The following is a 19,630-nucleotide window of genomic DNA, read 5'->3' as shown; positions in this document are numbered from 1 at the left end:
GTGCTTTGTAATGTAATAGCACAGGCGAGGCAGTCCTGTTACAGGGCCTTTGCTGAAGACAGGCAAGACCAATACAAAAAGGACTCGGGCTGCTCTGGAGAAGATATTAACCGAGATGGCTGCCTTTCTAAAATACATTTTCAACCCAGCTGCTCTTTACTGAAAAACAACAACCACCTTTTATAGCCACAGATGCTTTCTGCTGTGTTTTGATTGGCCATTATGTCTGTGTAGGGTGACCAGATGTCCCAATTTTATAGGAACAGTTCTGATATTTGGGGCTTTTTTTTAGATAGGCTCCTCTTACCCCCCACCCCCATCCCGATTTTTCACACTTGCTACCTGATCAGCCTATGTCTGTTCAATCTGAGCCCTTCCTTAAGACTGCCCTATTCTGAATTGTTTATGGATTGCGTTTAGTCACCAGATTCCTGTCCCTGTGTGACGCTCAGGCCCCTTCACCTTTCACTGGAAGGCAGGCTGGTCTGGTGGAACTAGTCCAAGGCTGGAGGTCCCAGATTCTAATCCTGTCTCCGCAACTGATCTGTGACACTGGCTGAGTTGCTTTACTGTTCTGCCTCAGTTTCCCTGGTTGTAAAGGGGAGCAATAATAATTAGTCAATATCTGTGCAGGGCTCTATAACGCCCTATAAAATGCTGCATATTGGTGTGTTACACACCCATCCCTATGCAGGCAAACACAGAAGGAAATCAATGGGAGTTTTCTTGGAAAAACCCCTATAACTCCTTGCTAGTTGGTTAAACAAAAGGCATTACGAGGAGCTTCCCTTTCTCCTTAATATCTCTCCCTAGGCTACGAGATGTGTAGTTCCTGAAGAGTTTTGTCCTCCTGGAATTTGTTTGCACACACAGTTTGGAGGCCTGATCATCCCTTTGTACCTGTTCTCACTGGAGCCAGCTGGAATTTCGCCATTAACCTGATTGGGAGCAGAAGTGCGGCCTTCATTTTGATGCTTTTAAACTTTATCTTTGTTTTGGCTGAGTAGGCCTGGTCAGAGCTCCTTCCGGAGTGACTCAAGTGCCATTGCTGAGGAATTTGTGGCACTGCAGAGGCTGAATATATCAGATCCAGCCACCACCAGTCAGGGGAATCTCTTCTATACTCAGGCCTCTCAGATGGCAGACAAGACCCAGCAGCCTGCAAAGCAGTTTCTATCACTATGGTCCCCATTCAACAGGGTCCATAACATAGTGAAGTAAATGGGGCTAGTCCAGAGCACCTCAAAGTGTGGGATGTGCACCCATAGGGGGGCATGGAGGACCATCTGGTGGGGCCTGGGCCAGCCTCCACAGGGGCAGGGAGGGTGTGCCACCCAGCCCTTCCCTGCCCCCAGCTCTGCTCCGGTCCCGCCTCCAGCTGCGTCCCTGGCTCCCATCCCCGCACCTGGCCCAGTCCCCAGCCTTGATGCAGCTCCGCTCTCGGCCCTGTGACAACCCCCAACCTTGGCCACTGGCCGCAGCTCTGTTCCCAGCCCAGGGCCAAGGCTGGGGACAAGGCCAGGAGCGGAGCTATGCCTGGCTGCTGGCCCCCACCGGGGCCTGATTGCAGCTCCACTCCCAGCCAGCTCCCAGCCCTGGCTCCAGAAGGGTGGAGGGAGGGGGGTGTCGCAGACAGGGGTAAGGAGGGGCATGACTTTCAAAAGCTTGGGGATCACTGGGCAAATCACATGCCTCAAGAACCTTGCTGAATCAGTGCCTGTAGCTGGCTCCAGGACTAGCCTTACACACAGGTACAGCAAGCTGTGGCTGGGAATCTGATTCTTTGTGAGTCACCATGTCCCATGCAAGCGCTGAATCAGAGGGGAGCAGGGACAGCTCAGCCAAGGCTACACAACCTGCAGCCATGGGGTGCATTGCCAGGCACACGCTATGTTGGCATGATCTTTACTGTTGACGCTTCAGGGCTGTGTGCTGTGGTTTGGTGCTGGCTAGGAGCTCTGCTATGCGGAGCGGAGTGCCTGAAGAATTAGAGGCTTCCCCCTTTTAAGCCCTAGGACATAATGCAGTGTTCTGCCTCCTCCTTGGCCCCAAATCCCTTCTCCAGGTGGATACTCGCCCCAGTCTGCTTTCAGAACCTTAAGACAACTCATGAGACTGCGGCCAGGAATTAACATGTCAGTTCCTTACCATACCTGAGATCAGAGCTTGGCCTAGTTCTGGTTTGGGAGTATGGGTGACAGATACCACAGCAGGATTAGAGATGGTGGTAAATGTATAGGCGGAAGCCCCTTGGTTATCAGCTCATAGACCTGATGGCTATTGCACTCATGGTTTCATGAGAGAGTAGCAGCTAAATATTATTTGCCAGCACTTGAGTGATAGATGACCTCAGTTCATTCGAAACCCTGGGCCAACCCTCAGCTGCTGTAAATTGATGCAGCTTGACTAAAATCAGTGGAGCTAAGCGGACATATAAAAAGCCCTTCTTTCCATGATCTTATGCAAATGACACAACAGATTCGTGCCAGACAAAAGTAATTGTAGGGGTTGTTTTCTATCCACTAAGTAAAATACCATTAAAAAAACCCTCAGGAATCATGAAAACAACTAGCTGCTGTTGTACGTCTGGCTGCTCCACACAACTCTATTAACACAATAAATCTGATTTCTAAAAGTCAGTAAAAAAGGATGTCTCATATAGACAACAGACAACAGTGCAATGACATAAAAAGAGGCACTAACGCTCTTGCCTAGCCCCTCCTCACCAAGCCAGTGGAGAGAAGAAATGCCCAGCTCTCAACCGCAAGGGAGCCGTCTGATGCATTTGCAATCCTGCCCTGACATGAAGAGCAGCTCAAACTATGTTGTCTCCTGTTTTGATCCACTGTGAACCACACTGGGAACTTGACTCTGATGTTTAGTTCAGCACATGTCATTTACCAGCTCGTAATAAAGATATCATTAAAAGAAACAGCTGTTTAAAAACAGTAATAGTAGCTAATAGGAGCTTTGAAGATGCTACCATTTTTGGCTGGGAAATAAAAGAACTACAGATCTGATCACCAGTGGCAGAGCTGTATCATGGACAGGCAGTGTGCTCTAGTGGGCAGAGCACTGGACTGGGACTCAGGAACGCTCAGTTCTGGTCCCAGTTCTTCCACTGACCCGCTGGGCAAGTCACCACCACTCTGTTTCCTCTCACACCCTTTTCCTACTTAGCTTGCAAGCTCTTCAGGACAGCACCTAGCACAATGGAGCCCCTCTTTGCGTATGTGATGGAGTGGGCACCCCACACCAGCCCTGATAGGGCTAACAGCAGCCTGAGAGGCCAGTTAGGTTACCTGGCTCACCTGGGAGAGGGAGGGCCTGGGTTAACTGAGAGTGAAGCCCAGCTGGGGATGGGCTGGGACAGCACTATAAAGCCAGGAAGCTGTGTGGGGAATGGGAATAGAGGAGGGAGGTTATGTCACTCTTTGGAAGTCTGTGAGGGACAAGGAGAGAGTCCAAGGGATGAGTAAGCCCTGGCATCCTGCTCTAGAGTAAGGAGTCTGTAAGAGGCAAAGAGAGGGGTGAAGTAGCCACAGGGAGCAGAGTTTGCTCCTGTGGTAAACCCAGAAACAGGCAAGGGAAGAGAGAGGCTGGGTAGGAAGGAGCCCAGCCCAGGGATGCAGGAATGGGGACTGAGCAGACCTGGATTGAAGGCTATAGGGTCCCTGGGCAGGAACCCAGTGTAGCAGGTGGAGCTGGGCTCCCTTGCCAGCCACTGGTATGGTGGCACAGAGCCTGTGCTGGGACTGAGCAGTCCCTGGGGAAGCTATTTGGATAGTGGCCCTGTCAGGCTTCACAGTCCTGGAAGGGATGGACTAAACATGGGCCTGGCCAGAGGGCCAGGTCCCAAGTAGAAGAGATTATTGCAGAGGGCAGAAGGGGGCACCCCACATTGCAAGGGCTACTTTCCCAGCCGGATCTAGACAACAGGAGGTACCTGCATGGTGAATGGGACCCCTGTTACAATGTGCTATTGTAATATTACTGCTAATTATTGTATTATCTTCCCTTACAGGGAGGCCCTGTGGCAACTTACCCTAGCAGAGGACTTTTTGTCCTGTTTCTTCTCTCAAATGGTTGAGTGATAATTAAAATCCTATCTCTGCATCTTGGCACTCCGGAGCAGCCCAATGAGCTCACATAAACAAGCAGCTGATTCTGAATTGCTGCTGCAGGGGCTCATGGAAGCCACCCCACTTATGTATTTACCTTTCTCCTCCCACAGCAGAGCACCACCAAAGGAAATGCACCACCAATTGCAATAAATACTAACAAAGATCCAGCACTCCAGTAATGGTGAATGGGGGTAGCAAGTGTGAAGACGGGCGAGCCCTAGCATTGTTTAAAACCAGGTTTTAGGAGACACAGCATCTGTTTGGCTAGTCAGACAACCCGCTAGTCTTGCAAATCCAAATCGCTCAGGTCCCTTCCATTCACGGCCCCCCGAGTCGTCATTGTTACACCAGAGCGCCCTCTGCTGTGCCTGGGTGGAATAAACCAGAGCTGACACGTGGGCTCCAGACGGTGAAGTGGATTTTAAAGCTGCTGCGATGCTCCGTGGCTGGGGAAAGGACACTTTGGGGGTTTTATTTGTTTTTCTGCTTTATTTTAAAGAGCTACTGCAGCGCAGAAAGGGAAAGTGATCAGCTGTGCACCATTTCAGACTCAATAGTCCAGATCCTCGGAGACATTTCAGTGCTTAACTCCCCAAGTATTTAAGGTGAGATTTTCAAAAGAACCCAAATAATTTAGGCTCCTAAGTCTTATTAAAAGTTAGTGGGACTTAGGCTCTCAAAGGTATGAGCTGCCTGAAGATGCAGGCAACTTGCAATCGGTGCTTAGGCACATCTGTAAATCCCAATTCATAGAATATCAGGGTTGGAAGGGACCTCAGGAGGTCATCTAGTCCAACCCCCTGCTCAAAGCAGGACCAATTCCCAACTAAGTCATCCCAGCCAGGGCTTTGTCAAGCCTGACCTTAAAAACCTCTAAGGAAGGAGATTCCACCACCTCCCTAGGGAACCCATTCCAGTGCTTCAAACGCTCCTGGATGTTGCTCATTGGTGACAAGATGCAACACAGAAAGGTGATTATCTCAATTCAAAATCCTCCTGACAGGAGGCCGTTGTGCCCTCTGTGCAGGACTTGAGGCCCAGATATAGGCAGAAGACACATTTGTTTAGCAACTAAATTCCTGATTCTGCAGGAGATGCTGTCACTGAAAGCAGAAAATCCCAAAGTAAGTCACCTTTGGGGTAGCAGGTCTGGCTAATGAGGTGGCTCTGATCAGAGGCAGATTAAGATTTACTATATTGGGGCCCCTGGCACAAAGAACATTTGGGACCCCCACACACACATACCACAGGGCCCCACTCACTGCTTCTGCCTTCCCCCCATGGCCCCACCTGGCCAGAAGCTGGGTGGTGGTAAGAGCTTCCCAAGGAACTTAGGCTGCTGTGGGGAGCTCTTGACCCTCCACGTGGCCTGGGGGGCACCCCAGCACCTCAGCCAAGGCAGGTGGAGGGTCTGGGGCTCTGCACAGCTGCCAGGGCTACCTAGGCAGCTCTTACTACAGCCTAGGGGTGACCATATGTCCCATTTTGGCTGGGACAGCCCCCTTTTCAAACCCTGCCCCAGACGTCCTGACTTTTTTGACGAAACTGGGCATTGTCCTATTTGCTGTTGCCAACTGATCATCAGTGGGACCCCCCTCAGGGGGATGTGAGGTGGGGAGCAAGGAGCAACACCAAGTGCTCTATGCATCCAAATCACTTTCCCATCTGGGCTGCTGCTGTGAGGCAAGCATAAGGAGCTGCTGCTCTTTTCTCTCCCCTTATGTAATCCAGGTGGGGAAAGTGACCTGGATGCAGGGAGCCCTGACATCGCTCTTCGCTCTGCCCCTCACAGCCCCCTAGGGGTGCGTGAGGAGGAGCAGTGTTTGAGGGAGGAGAGAGCAGGAATGCCAGCTGCTCCATGCGCCCCGGTCAGTTTTCCCATGAGTGCACAGGAGAGGGATGCACAGGTTAGGGATGAAGGGAGCACAGTGCAGGGGTTGGGGTGCAGGAGGGGGCCCAGTGCAGGAGTTGGGGTGCAGGAGGAAGCACAGTGCAGGGGTTAGGGATGAAGGGGGCACAGTGCAGGGGTTGGGGTGCAGGAGGGGGCACAGTGAAGTGAAGGGGTTAGGGACAAAGGGGGTCAGGGGTGGAGTCCTGGCTATCCTGCGAGGGGACCCAGAAATTGGCTGGAGTCCCTGGGCACAGGCCCCATTGGCCTTTGTGGTAATCTGCCACTGGTTCAGGCCCAATGTCCTTCTCATTGCTCCTGGGAAAGAGAAGAGACCTCATGATCTGGCTCCACAAATCCCAACAGTTCGGGGAGGCTGAATGCAGGTTTTTGGATCCGCACCCTCACTGACCAGAAGCCAACGCTAAGGCAGAGTGGTCATAGTGGCAGTAAGTAACTTCATTTCCTGGCCTGCTTGTATCAAAACTGGGAGCAAAGTGGCTCTAGAGAAGATAGCTGTTAATGCAAGGATGGGAAGGTCAGATGGAGAGGTAATGCGTGGAAGCCCCAGAGGTGTGACTGCCACCTGACAGTGGGCAGTGGAAGAGGAGTTGCTGGTTCTCAGGGCCACTGCCACTGAAGTTAGTGGAATGGGACCAGCCTAAGCCATCAGTCTAGTACCTAGCAAGCAGGCTCCACATAATCAAACCACCACCCTAGCAGCTGGCACCTTTGTGGACACCCTTAGAAGACAGGAGGAAAATTCCACAGCCATGTAAAGTGCCCTTCCCCTGAGGGGAGGTCCTGCCTCATCAGGGCTGAAGGACATTACCAGTGGTGTGACTGGAAGGAAGGGTCACTGTCCGGGCTGGCAGTCCAGTCCTCTTCCCAAGCACTAACATTTGCTATATTCAGACATCTGACTTCCCATTTTTGGCTCATGATGCTATCACAAGTCTTGTAACACTTGGAGGTTTTTCTTAAAGGCACAGCTCCTGGAGTCACATGATTACATGTGTCTCTCAGCTGTCACAAATAAAAATAGAAATGTTCTAGCCTTCTTGGTTGAAGAGAAAAGGTTGAAAATGTGATCTCTAAAGACTCAAATATCAGACCCACAATCTAAAAACACCACAATTTATATATATACCTCATGTTTTTTAAGCCAATTTTGTGATGTTTGAAGGCCTGACTCATCACTTTTTGAAAGTGAGGGCTTGGCAGTACTGGGAACAACAAGGATTGTGGGTCTGTGGATGAGGGGAAAGCAGTGGATGTGTTATTCCTTGACTTTAGCAAAGCTTTTGATACGGTCTCCCACAGTATTCTTGCCAGCAAGTTAAAGTATGGGCTGGACGATTGGACTATGAGGTGGATAGAAAGCTGGCTAGATCGTCGGGCTTAACAGGTAGTGATCAATGGCTCCATGTCTAGTTGGCAGCCGGTTTCAAGTGGAGTGCCCCAAGGGGTTGGTCCTGGGGCCGGTTTTGTTCAATATCTTCTTTAATGATCTGGAGGATGGCGTGGACTGCACTCTCAGCAAGTTTGCAGATGATACTAAACTGGGAGGAGTGGTAGATATGCTGGAGGATAGGGATAGGATACAGAGGGACCTAGACAAATAAGAGGACTGGGCTAAAAGAAACCTGATAAGGTTCAACAATGACAAGTGCAGTGTCCTGCACTTACGATGGAAGAATCCCATTCACTGCTACAGACTAGGGACCGAGTGGCTAGGCAGCAGTTCTGCAGAAAAGGACCTAGAGGTTACAGTGGATGAGAAGCTGGATATGAGTCAACAGTGTGCCCTTGTTGCCAAGAAGGCTAACAGCATTTTGGGCTGTATAAGTAGGGGCATTGCAAGCAGATCGAGGGATGTGATCATTCCCCTCTATTCGACATTAGTGAGGCCTCATCTGGAATACTGTGTCCAGGTTTGGGCCCCACACTACAAGAAGGATGTGGAGAAATTGGAAAGAGTCCAGCGGAGGGCAACAAAAATGATTAGGGGGCTGGAGCACATGACTTATGAGAAGAGGCTGAGGGAACTGGGATTGTTTCTTCTGTGGAAGAGAAGAATGAGGGGGGATTTGATAGCTGCTTTCAACTACCTGAAAGGGGGTTCCAAAGAGGATGGATCTAGACTGTTCTCAGCGGTACCCAATGACAGAAAAAGGAGTAATGGTCTCAAGTTGCAGGGGGGAGGTTTAGGTTGGGTATTAGGAAAAACTTTTTCACTGAGAGAGTGGTGAAGCACTGGAATGGGTTCCCTAGGGAGGTGGTGGAATCTCCTTCCTTAGAGGTTTTTAAGGTCAGGTTTGACAAAGCCCTGGCTGGGATGATTTAGTTGGGAATTGGTCCTGCTTTGAGCAGGGGGTTGGACTAGATGACCTCCTGAGGTCCCTTCCAACCCTAATATTCTATGATTCTGTGAAATAAGGGAGCCTGGAAGGGTGGTTATGGAGTGGGTTTAGAGATGAGGTAACAAGGACCACTGGAGTTTGCCAAGTGGTCTCATAGTTCCTGTTGGAGGTCAGGTCTCAGAAGAAGGGGAGAGAGGGAGTGTTAAGGTCTACACTGAAAGCCTTAGCCAGGTGTAATATTGTTGAGTGGAGGAGTGATTTTTTTTCTCTCTTTTCCTCTCCCCCTGAATATTTCTTTACTGGTAAAAGCCCCAGCAAGTGCTCTCTTGATGTAGCTTATTTTGTTCAGGGAACTGGTATATGCTAATCTACAGATGTGGGGGTGGTTGTTTTTTGTTTTTTGCCAGTATAAGCTGTGCCTACATGTGAAGGGATAGTGTCATTGGCAAACCTCCTCTAATATAGACTAGGTCTGAATGGATCTGGGAAGGGCAGAAAGGAATCTGGGGGAAGAAAGCAGAACCTGTGTGGGTTTCATCTGTTCTCAGAGTTTGGATAACCATTGGGGGGAATGTTGGAGCCGGCTTCTCTGAACAGATCTCCCCTTCTTTCCATGGCCACTGATCACTAATTATAACACCGTTGATTCTTGTAGGAGTTCATTCCTGTTCCACACTGAAAAGATGACTACCTGACAGCAGCAGCACCTATGAAGCTGGAAAACAAAAGCTCATGATTTTCGTATTTATTTGCACTGAAGATCCTCTGGGATTCCCAATGTGCACCTCTGGTGTGATCCTGTTCAGCAGCAGTCAGCACTACAACTGAGTTAAGAGTCCTTATGAAAATAGCCAGTTAAGCATAGCTGATGTCCGAAGTGTAATTCAGTCAAAGCTGATCATGCCTCTTGTCTTGGATATCAGCCTTCAAGGTCTCTTTGTGATCCCAGAATGGGGACAGAATGAAGTGAGCTGCACTGTATGCTATGGGGAAAGCCTTGTTATGTTTGACACTATATTTGTTTCTGGTATCATTCCTGAGCAGAAAACAGTGCAATGGTTAGTCTTAATCTGATCTTATCTCTCTTCTTTCCTGCATTTGCGAAATACATATCAAATGTTCATGACAGCAAGCATATAAAGCCCTGGAGAAATAACTTTGCTGCTGAAGACAGCTACTGTTGAGACCTGTTAACAACCCTCACTGCAGACTGTTACTAAGCTTAGACCTTTATCATTTTTCATATTCATATTTCATATTGAGTGTGTGTTGCTGCTTTGCTTGGAGATAGGATTACCTGCTAACACATGCCATCGTGAACAAGAAATTGCAGCCTTAGCTCAAAAAAACTTGTGTTTAGGCTATTGGAAGAGACACTGGTGTAACACTGATGGAATTCACCAGGTGGTGCTACTCCAAATAGTGCTGAGTTCTGTATATCTGACCGTGCAGGAGCAAGATCTTGAAGAAATACTTGTCCACTGTGATGCAGTATTCTTTAGGTGCTGAGCACAACAGGATTGGTTAGGAAATAATTAGATCTAAAAATATAACACATTTGTGGGAGGGGTTTGTATTTGCCTTCTAATTTTTGGACCATTATTAGAGTCACTGGTGTCATGTTTCAAGCTTTTTTTCTGCAACTTTGAGGGTTAGAAATGAATTTTCTTGTCTAAATGAAAGTGGAGAGTTAATCACTTGACTCCAGGGGCTGGAGTTTTGAGATAAACACCAAATATGTGTTGGCAACAGAGTATCATCAGTAAATCTATTTTGTTTTACGCTGTTACCAAAAATTATTCTTAGATGTAGCTGCTGCCTAAAGATCACACCCAAGCAAGTGTCATCCATGTTACTCGGGGACACCCTGTAGTGGCCAGCCCATGTAAAGAGGTTTGTGTCTATTGTTAAGCTTCAGCTTAGTGGAAAGGTCCCTGTATTTAGATCTAGAGTTCTCAGTTCAATCCCTGCATACAACCCACCCAAAGGTGTAATTTCATAAGCAAACTAAATTTTACATGATATGAAAACATTTCTTGGTTTCATATGCCTTGTATCTCCCTACATTTCAAAACTGCTGATGCTCAGAGCTAATTGAATAACTCAACCCTTATTTATTTATTTATTTATTTGTGCAGTGTTGTAGCCATGTTGGTCCCAGGATATTAAAGAGACAAGGTGAGTGAAGTAATCTCTCTTACTGGACCAACTTGTGTTGGCGCGAGACAAGCTTTCGAGCTTACACAGAGCTCTTCCTCAGGTCTGTGAATCACTTTTCTGATAAACTTGGCCTTATTTTCTGCTTGTGGAAGAATCACAAAGAATGTGATTCCCTCACATTTATTCTTTTATCAATTAATTTTGATGTGAATCATACACATGTAGGGCTGGAAGGGATCGCCAGAAGTCAAGTCCAGCCACCTTCACTGAGGAAGGACCCAGTAAACCTAGACCATCTCTGACAGGTGTTTGTCTAAATGTTTCTTAAAAACCTCCGGTGACAGGGATTCCACAGCCTCCCTATTCCAGAGCTTAACTATCCTTACAGTTAGAAAGATTTTCCTAATAACTACTCTAAATCTCCCTTTCAGCTCAGTACATCTTGTCCTACCTGCAGTGGACATGGAGAACAGTTGATAACAGTCCTCTCTAACATACATGAAGACGGTTATAAGGGTTGTTATCAGGTCCTCCCCTCACTTGTCTTGTCTCAAGACTAAATATGCTCAATATTTTTAACCTTTCCTCAGAGGTCAGGTTTTGTAAATCTTTATTGGTTTTGTTGTTCTCCTCTGGGCTCTCTCCAATTTATACACATCTTTTCTAATATCTGGTGCCTAGAATTGGACACAGTTGTCCAGCTGAGGCCTCACCAGTGCTGAATAGAGCAGGGCAGTTACCTCCCATGTCTTACATCCAACATTCCTGTCAATACACCCCAGAACAATATTAGCCTTTGTCACAACTGCATCACATTGTTGACTCTCATTAAATTTGTGATCCATTATAACCCCCAGATTCTTTTCAGCCATACTATGGCCTAGCCATGCATCCCCCTTTTGTAGCTGTTCATTCAATTTTTTTTCCTTCCTACATGACATGTTTCGCACTTGTCTTTATTGAATTTCATCTTGTTGATTTCGCATCAATTCTCTAATTTGTCAAGATCATTTTGAATTCTAATCCTGACCTCCAGAATTTTCTGAATGCTATGTAGATCTATCCTAAAGGGCTGAGTGCTCAGGCTGAAGTCAGCTCATTTACAAATTCAAACCACTATTCCCGGCATTATGATAATTTATTTAAATTAGAATAGCATCAGGGGCACCAGCTGTAGATCAAGAACCCATTTTTCTGGGGGCTTTACAAACAGCAAACATGTAGTCCCTTCCCTGAAGAGCTTACAAACTGCTGCATTGTTCCCTCATCGCAGCTGATGGCAGCCTAGCAGCCTAATCCAAAGCCTACTGAATTTAATGGAAACTCCCTTGGCTTAATTTTTTTCTTCTCTCCCTCCCCCCGCCCCCACTCCCCCAGCAGAGAACTGGTGTGTCTCACTTCAGTCACTATCTTGAATATCTCTGCTCTATAACTGCATCCAGGAGAGAAGGGGTTTCTGTTAATGTCTCTCCTTTATTGTGAACTTATACGAATTTCTGTTCATCAGGCCACCCAGATTCCATCTCCACTGTCTCCTTTCCAAGATACTTGAATAGTTCCAAACCTCCTCCAGGCTGCTGCAGTGGGTCCCATCCCATGGGCTCTCAAATAGTCCAGGATCCACTTTTCTATCTTCTGCTGTATTCCTGTTTGTCGTTATTTCTGCGCTCATGGAGCAATTTGGGATCGAGTGAATTTTGGGATACACTGCAAGGAATGGTGGGAGTTTGACACCTGTTCCTGTAATTTTTCTGGCCTCCAGAAGATATCCCACAATACAATACCAACATTTCCCGGAATACAGTTTGCTTGGGGCACCATCACCTGATGCAATTAACTAACATCAATGTAACTTAGGGCCACGTGGAGTGTGTGCATGGCTCAAGAATGGTGCCTCTTACAGCGGAACCACACTGGTGTGAACATGCATAATTGGAGGCAGGTACATTGGTTTATTGCTAATCAATTTGGGTTACCCTCCTGGCACTTCCATGTGTAGACAAACTCTTAGTGAAAGTGTCTGTTTAAAACCTTTCCCATCCCCTGTTTTATTCGCGATCCTTTAATTTAGTCTCATTTGGGCCATCATGAACTCAAGAAACCCAGCACTGGAAGGCATACACTATGATGTAGTGGGGATTTCCCTATTCCAGCTGCCCGTATCTCTTGGTGGGGAGAAAGAGACTGGGGGGAAATGCATGTTCTCAGATACTTTGTTTAGCTGCTGCTGATCTGCAGAAGAGAAGGAATGTCTGCAGAGAGAGGAAAGATAATTAGATGTCACCGTGTGGACAAAATGATTCCAAAGCAGCTCTGGTTGCTTTTGGGTCTCTAGGGCAGGAGTGGTTGTTTCTCTTTAATTAGAACTAGTTCTCAGAGCCCGAGAGAGAGAGAACAATCTGGCTTTTTGCCTTTATCCAGTCTAGCGACTTGCATTTCAGCTGATAGTGTCTTGCCTCTAAACTCTCTTTTGCTCACTTCCCTGATTGGCACTTGTAGTTTCTTTTCCCTTGCTGACTTACAAAGGGCCTAATAGAGAGGGAAGGTGTTCTGGTGCCAGGGCATTAGCTTAAGACCGAAACAGCCAGGTTCAATTCCCTGACCCACCACAAACTTCCAGCATGACCTTGAGCAGGTTACTTAGTCTCCGATCTTAGAAGGTGTTTAGGCTCCTGATTTCCCTTGAACTTAGCCTCTCGGTGTGTTGCCTTCTCATCTGTAAAATGGATATGATAGCCCTGCCTCACTGGGGTGTTGTGAGAAGAAATACATTAAAGCCCCTGAGCTGCTTTGAGATATCCTGATGAGACATACTACATAAGAGCTGGGTATTATTCTCATTGACATCATAGCCCCTGGACAGGACAGGATTAGAATTCAAAATGATTTTGGTGAAATGGTCTCAAAGAAATAGGCTGAACTTCAATAAGTACTTCGCATTTGTCCTGCTCTTAGGAAGGAATAATAAATTGTACAAAAACAAAATGGGAAATGATTGCCTAGGGAGCAGTACTGAAGAAAAGGATCTGGGGGTCATAGTGAATAACAGACTAAACATGAGCCAACAAAGTAGTACTGTTGCAAAAAAAGCGAACATCATACTGGGATATATTAGCAGGAGTGTTGTAAGCAAGACACAAGAAGTAATTCTTCCGTTCTACTCCGCACCAATAAGGCATCAACTGGAGTGCTGTGTCCAGTTCTGGGCACCACACTTTGGAAAAAATGTGGATAAACTGGAAAAAGTTCAGAGGAGATCAACAAAAATGATTCAAGATCTAGAAAACATGACCCATAAGGAAAGACTGAAAAAATTGGGCTTGTTTAGTCTGGAGAAGAGGAGACTGAGGGCAGGGAGGAGGGAGAGAGAAGTCTTCAGGTACACAAAAGGTTGGTATAAAGAGGAGGATGATACATTTAGACAAACACCTGTCAGGGATGGTCTAAATAATACTTAATCCTACCTCAGTACAGGGGGCTGGACTAGATGACCTGTTGAGGTTCCTTCCAATCCTACATTTCTATTATTATCCTAGCAGTGCTAAGGGGCCTTGGTGTTTCTTTTTGGTCACCCTTTTCAGTATTATCATAATGCTCTCCCACTCTGGGTTGTCATAGCATTCCCTCTCAGATCTGAACCTTAGAGTTCAGAAAATGAGATAGTAGCACCTGAATCCTCTAAGCTTAATACCCAGCTTAAATCTGATAGCACTGCCACCACCCCAAAATATAGTGTTTTGGGGCACTCTGTTAAGGGTTAATGTCTCTTCTACTTGTAAAGGGTTACAAGCAGGGAACTGGACACCTGACCAGAAGACCAATCAGAAGACAAGATACTTTTAAATTTGGGTGGAGGGAAGCTTTTGTGTGTGTGCTTTGTCCGTTGTGTGTTCTTCTCTTGGAGGGTCTGAGAGAGACCAGACATTACTACAGGCTCTCTAAGTTTCTTTTCAAATAGTAAGTAAAAACAGGCAGTTTAGGCTTCTTGATTGTTTTACTCTATTTGTACAATTGTGGATCTGGCTGGTTAACGTTTATATGTGTAGTTGCTGAGAATATTTTGATTTGTATTGGTACTGGGGGGAAAGTCTCTTTCTGGTGTCTGTAAGCTATAGGACCCTGTAATATTTACATCTTGAAGTTAGAGATAATTCTTTACTTTTCCTTTCTTTTATTAAAATATTTCTTTTTAGAGAACCTGATTGATTTTTTTTCTTGTTTCCCTTGTTTTATTCCAGGGGATTGGGATAACTCACCAGACGAGTGGGGGAGACGGGAGGGGGGAGAGATAGAATCTCTCTCTGTTTTCCTTGAATCTCTTTGCCTGTTTGTGGAAGGGAAGGGAGATGCTTCTCTGTATGGTGATTTAAGAGGTTGGATCAGTATCTCTCAGGATAGCCCAGGGAGGGAAATTCTGAGAGCAGGGAAAGGTGGGGGAATGGTTTATTTCTCCTTGTTTTAAGAACCCAAGGGATCTGGTTCTTGGGGTCCCCAGGGAAGGCTGGGGAGGTCAGAGTGCCCCAAAACACTATATTTTTGGGTGGTGGCAGTGCTATCAGATCTAAGCTGGTAATTAAGCTTGGAGGATTCAGGTGCCAGTATCTCATTTTCTGAACTCTAAGGTTCAGATCTGAGAGGGAATGCTATAACATGGGTAGCTGGAGTTAATGTACTTGCAGGGTTCCAAGGGAGGATATGGCCCAGTGGCTTGAATGAGAGCTGTGAATGCATTGCTGTTTTTTCTTTATGCTGTCTTGAGGGTTTATTCTTCTCTCGTTACATGCTCATAAATCTCCTATTCTTCTTTCTTTTCCTTTATGCTGCTTTTCCTGGTGAGGGTTGTGGCAGCAGCATGGAGAGTAGGGAGGACCAGACCTTCTTTTCTCCACAACAGGTTCCAGCTCCTCCTGGGGGATTCTCCAGCATTCCCATGCCAGCCGGGAGATATAATCCCTCCAGCCTGTTCTGAGTCAGCCTTGGGGCTTACGCCCAGTGGGATATACCCAGTAGAGTTCCAACAGAAGCTTCCCAGGTGGCATCCTTATCAGATGCCCAAACCACCTCATCTGGCTCCTCTTGATCCGGAGGAGAAGCGGCTCTACTCCGAGGCCCTCCTGTAAAGCCGATCTCCTCACCCTATCTCAGTGAGTAAGCCCAGCCACCCTGCAGAGAAACTTCACTTCCACTGCTTGTACGTGTGATCTCCTCCTTTTGTTCATTACCCAAAGTTCATGACCATGGGTGAGGATGGAGACGTAGAGTGACCTGTAAACTGAGAGCTTTGTCTGAGAACTCAGCTCCTGCTTCACCACCATGGATCAATACAGTGCCTGGATCACTGCCACCGTCACACCAATCCACTGGTTGATCTCCCGCTCCCGCTTGCCATCACTCGTGAACAAGATCCCTAGATACTTGAACTCATTCACTAAGGACAGCTGCTCCCCCTAACTTGGAGACAGCAGTCCCCTTTCTTCCAGGAGAGGACCATGACCTCTGATTTGGAGGTGCTGATTCTCATACCAGCTGCTTCACATTCAACAGTGAAACGTTGGAGTGCGCATTGGAGATTGCAGTCTGAAGAAGCAAGGAGGACATCATCGTCTGCAAACAGCAGAGATGCCACCTCCGAGTCCCTGTACTGGATACACTCCACAGCTTGGTTGCATCTTGATATCCTGTCCATGAAAATCACAAACAGGAGTGGGGACAAGATGCACACTTAGTAGAGTCCAAAGCCCACCTTGAATGAACTCGACTTAATGCCAAGAATCCTAACTCAGCTCACTCCGAGAATACAGGGACTGGATAGCACACACAAGCGGCACTGGCACCTCAGACTCCCACAGCACTTCCCACAAGACATTTTGGGAAACGTGGTCAGATGCCTTCTCCTGGTCTACAGAACAAAGTTGGACCAGATTGGCAAACTCCCATGACCCTTCGAGTATCTGCGAGAGACCAAAGAGGTGGCCCATTGTTCCACGGCCAGGATGGAATCAGCATTGTTCCTCCTGAATCCAAGGTTCAACTAACAGGCATAATCTCCTCTCCAGCACCCTCCAGCCTCCCCAGCGCATAGGCTTTGTTGGGGAGGCTGAGGAGTGTGATCCCCCTGTAGTTGGAACACACCCTTTGGTTTCCTTTCTCACTTGGGCTAGAGGTACTGGGACCTACCCCTGTAGGTGGTGTCAGGCAAGGTGGTTGGGCCACCCATGTAACCCGGCTAGGCCCAGCCCAAAAAGGCGATGTGGACCCGTCTTTTGGACTCACCACTTGGGAGACGAAGGCTGAGGGTCAGGTGCTAGAATGGCAGCAGGAGGGATGGACCATGACAGACTGGCCCTCCATAATGAAAACAACTCATAAATCTCATTACTGCTAATGGCAAGTTGTGTGTGGTTACAAGAGACGGGAAGAGCTGGGAGCAGATGCCGCCTGTGCTGGAGGTTACTAGAGCTGCTCAGTGCTTCAGCGTCTCTCCTCTTTCAGTCCATCTCTGCCCTTCCATGCTCACAGAGACAGTACATCCTGGGCTTGTTCCTGAGAGATGCCATTACCTTGGAGTGGCCTCTTCTACCTTTGGGTGAACCAAGAAAAACACAGGGGTAGGAGCAGTTGTTAAAGGAAGGATGGCAGAGACAGGAGCGGGAGGTCTCATTGCAGCAGCTAAGGGGATGGGGAGCATTGCTTAACCAAGCCAAGGAGCTTTCTATGCTTTTAGCAGAGATGGGGCAGGGGCATTCTCCCCCACTTTAACTCCTGACTGGTACTCTCCTATGCTCCACCACATAGCAAGTGTAACCCACATCAACACAATGGTGCCAAGAACAATGGGGCCCTGATATCAACTAGGGCTTTTAGTATGCTATAATAATAACACCTAGCTCTTTACATCAGTAGATCTCAAAGCACTTTACAATGGAGGTCATTATTATTATCCCCATATTGCTTATGGGAAAACTGAGGCATAGAGAGAAGGGATTTGCAGGCCAGTGATAGACATGGAAATAGAAATCTCCTGAGTCATAATTCAGTGCTCTATTCACTAAACCAATACTGAAATATAGATCATCATAATATGCTCATCTTGTTCACACCCTCTTCTTTCACTACTAAAATGCCCAAACAGCTTTGCTCTGCTTTAGAACTTCAGTTTGGAAAGTAGAAATATTTTTGACAGCTGAACAAATGAAGGTAGAATCTTTCCCATTGTTTAAATTGATTTGATAGATTGATCCCAGAGGCTGTTCTAAGAAATGGTACTACAACTCCATGCATCTGAAGAAGTGAGGTTTTTTACCCATGAAAGCTTATGCCCAAATAAATCTGTTAGTCATTAAGGTGCCACTGAACTCCTTGTTGTTTTTGGAAGGAACAGATATTCACTAATGTTCTGTTTGTGCTTACACAGCACAAATGGCCAGCTATCCATAAACAAATCATTAAGACCACACAGACTAACAAGCACAGGAGTAACCTCTAATCTCAGCTGAGAGACAGAGTTCACCAAACCTGTCCAGATGGAAATTTAAAGAGAGACAATTTTTTTTCGGAAGCTATTTCTTCTCCCCTCACCACTGATGCTGCAAGGTTAGGCAGACACGGTTAAAGCGAACATTAGCATTTAAATGTGCGTCTGACAAAAGGAACACTGGTCCCCAACTCTTCACTAGAGAAGCAAGAAGAGCACTGCTACCATAGTAACTGTTTTCAGACATGGCAATTATTTTCTCTTCCCAACTAATCTTGTGCTTGTGCTTTCATTTTCCTAGTGGAACACAGATGAACAGAAAATGCACACCCAGTAACAGTGGCTGAAGACAATGCAAAGGATTTTTTTTCCCAGCCCCATGTGGTCACAAATTATCCTTAATGGTGACACTTAATCTGCATTTTCTTAGCATTTTATCATGCAGGAAATAAGTGTTGGAGAAGCAGCTTTCAGACCCTGCGTCAATATGTGGTGAGTTATGTGGCTTTGGGATAAATAGGTTTGTAAGTAGTTGCATGATCTCTTGCTCTCTTTCATGGGCACCCCCGTTTTCCTTTGTTTCTTACTCGCATCACTCTTCTGCTTGTTTTTCTTTCCAAATTAAAAAGAGAAACATCACAACGTTACCAAGAAAGAGCTGTAGTTGTGACTGCCCCATGTCTTGTGGATTGCTGCTCTGAATTGAATTGATAATATCCTGGCCAAATGACACTCTGAATGAATTTAATAGGTGCCAATAAGTCTCGGAAGTCTGATCTCTAGGCCAGGTCAACACTAGAAAAACTTTGCCAGGATAGCTATATCCGCCAACCCCCCTGCTGTACATGCAGTTTATATCAGCAGAAGAGTTGGCATAGCCAAAGGGGCCATGCACCCCCAACTTTGAAGTCAGCAGTGACTCTCAGCCAGCATTGTAAAACAAAAGGGTTTATTAGTTGTCTGGAACACAGCGCAGAACAGTTCTGAGCACAGAAAGTAGGAACATTCAGCAAAGCCCTGAGCCCTGCCCCCTCTGAGTCCCAAAACGAGGCTGACCAGCTTCCAGCAGTCCACTCTCAGGCACGCGCAATTGCCCCTCCTCCATCCTTCGTCTCTTTCATGGGCAAACTAATCACCTGGCCTCCACCTCTCTCTGTTCTCCAACTCCTTTGGCTGGCCCTTGCAGAGAATGGGCCCCGGCCATCAGTTGCCAGGATACAGAGTGTCCGGCCATTGTCTGGGCCCAGGCAGAAAGACAGCAGTCAACCTCCCTACAGGGGTCTCTGCAATGATCACACACCCTTGTCCCACCACCTAGATACTTGTGCAACACATAGGGGAAACTGAGGCACATACATTATTCATACAAAACATCAATACAATTCCCAGTTTGTCACAATAAGAACCTATTGACCTTGGTATTTAAGTCATAAATATATATGTTGAAAAGAAGAGGAGCTAGACTGAATCCTTGTGGGAGTCCATTACACAGACACCTAAACTGGCTGATTGTGTCTTTGGCTTGCAATGTGAAGATCTGATTTGCTATTATTTCCACAATGAACTGGCACCATGGGCTTACAAAGAATCATCTGCAACAACTTGATGCTTGGCCTCACAT

Source organism: Gopherus flavomarginatus, chromosome 10 (assembly GCF_025201925.1).
Source record: "Gopherus flavomarginatus isolate rGopFla2 chromosome 10, rGopFla2.mat.asm, whole genome shotgun sequence".
Taxonomy (NCBI): domain Eukaryota; kingdom Metazoa; phylum Chordata; order Testudines; family Testudinidae; genus Gopherus; species Gopherus flavomarginatus.
The sequence above is the reverse complement of the archived record's forward strand: the minus strand, read 5'-3'. Positions refer to the sequence as shown.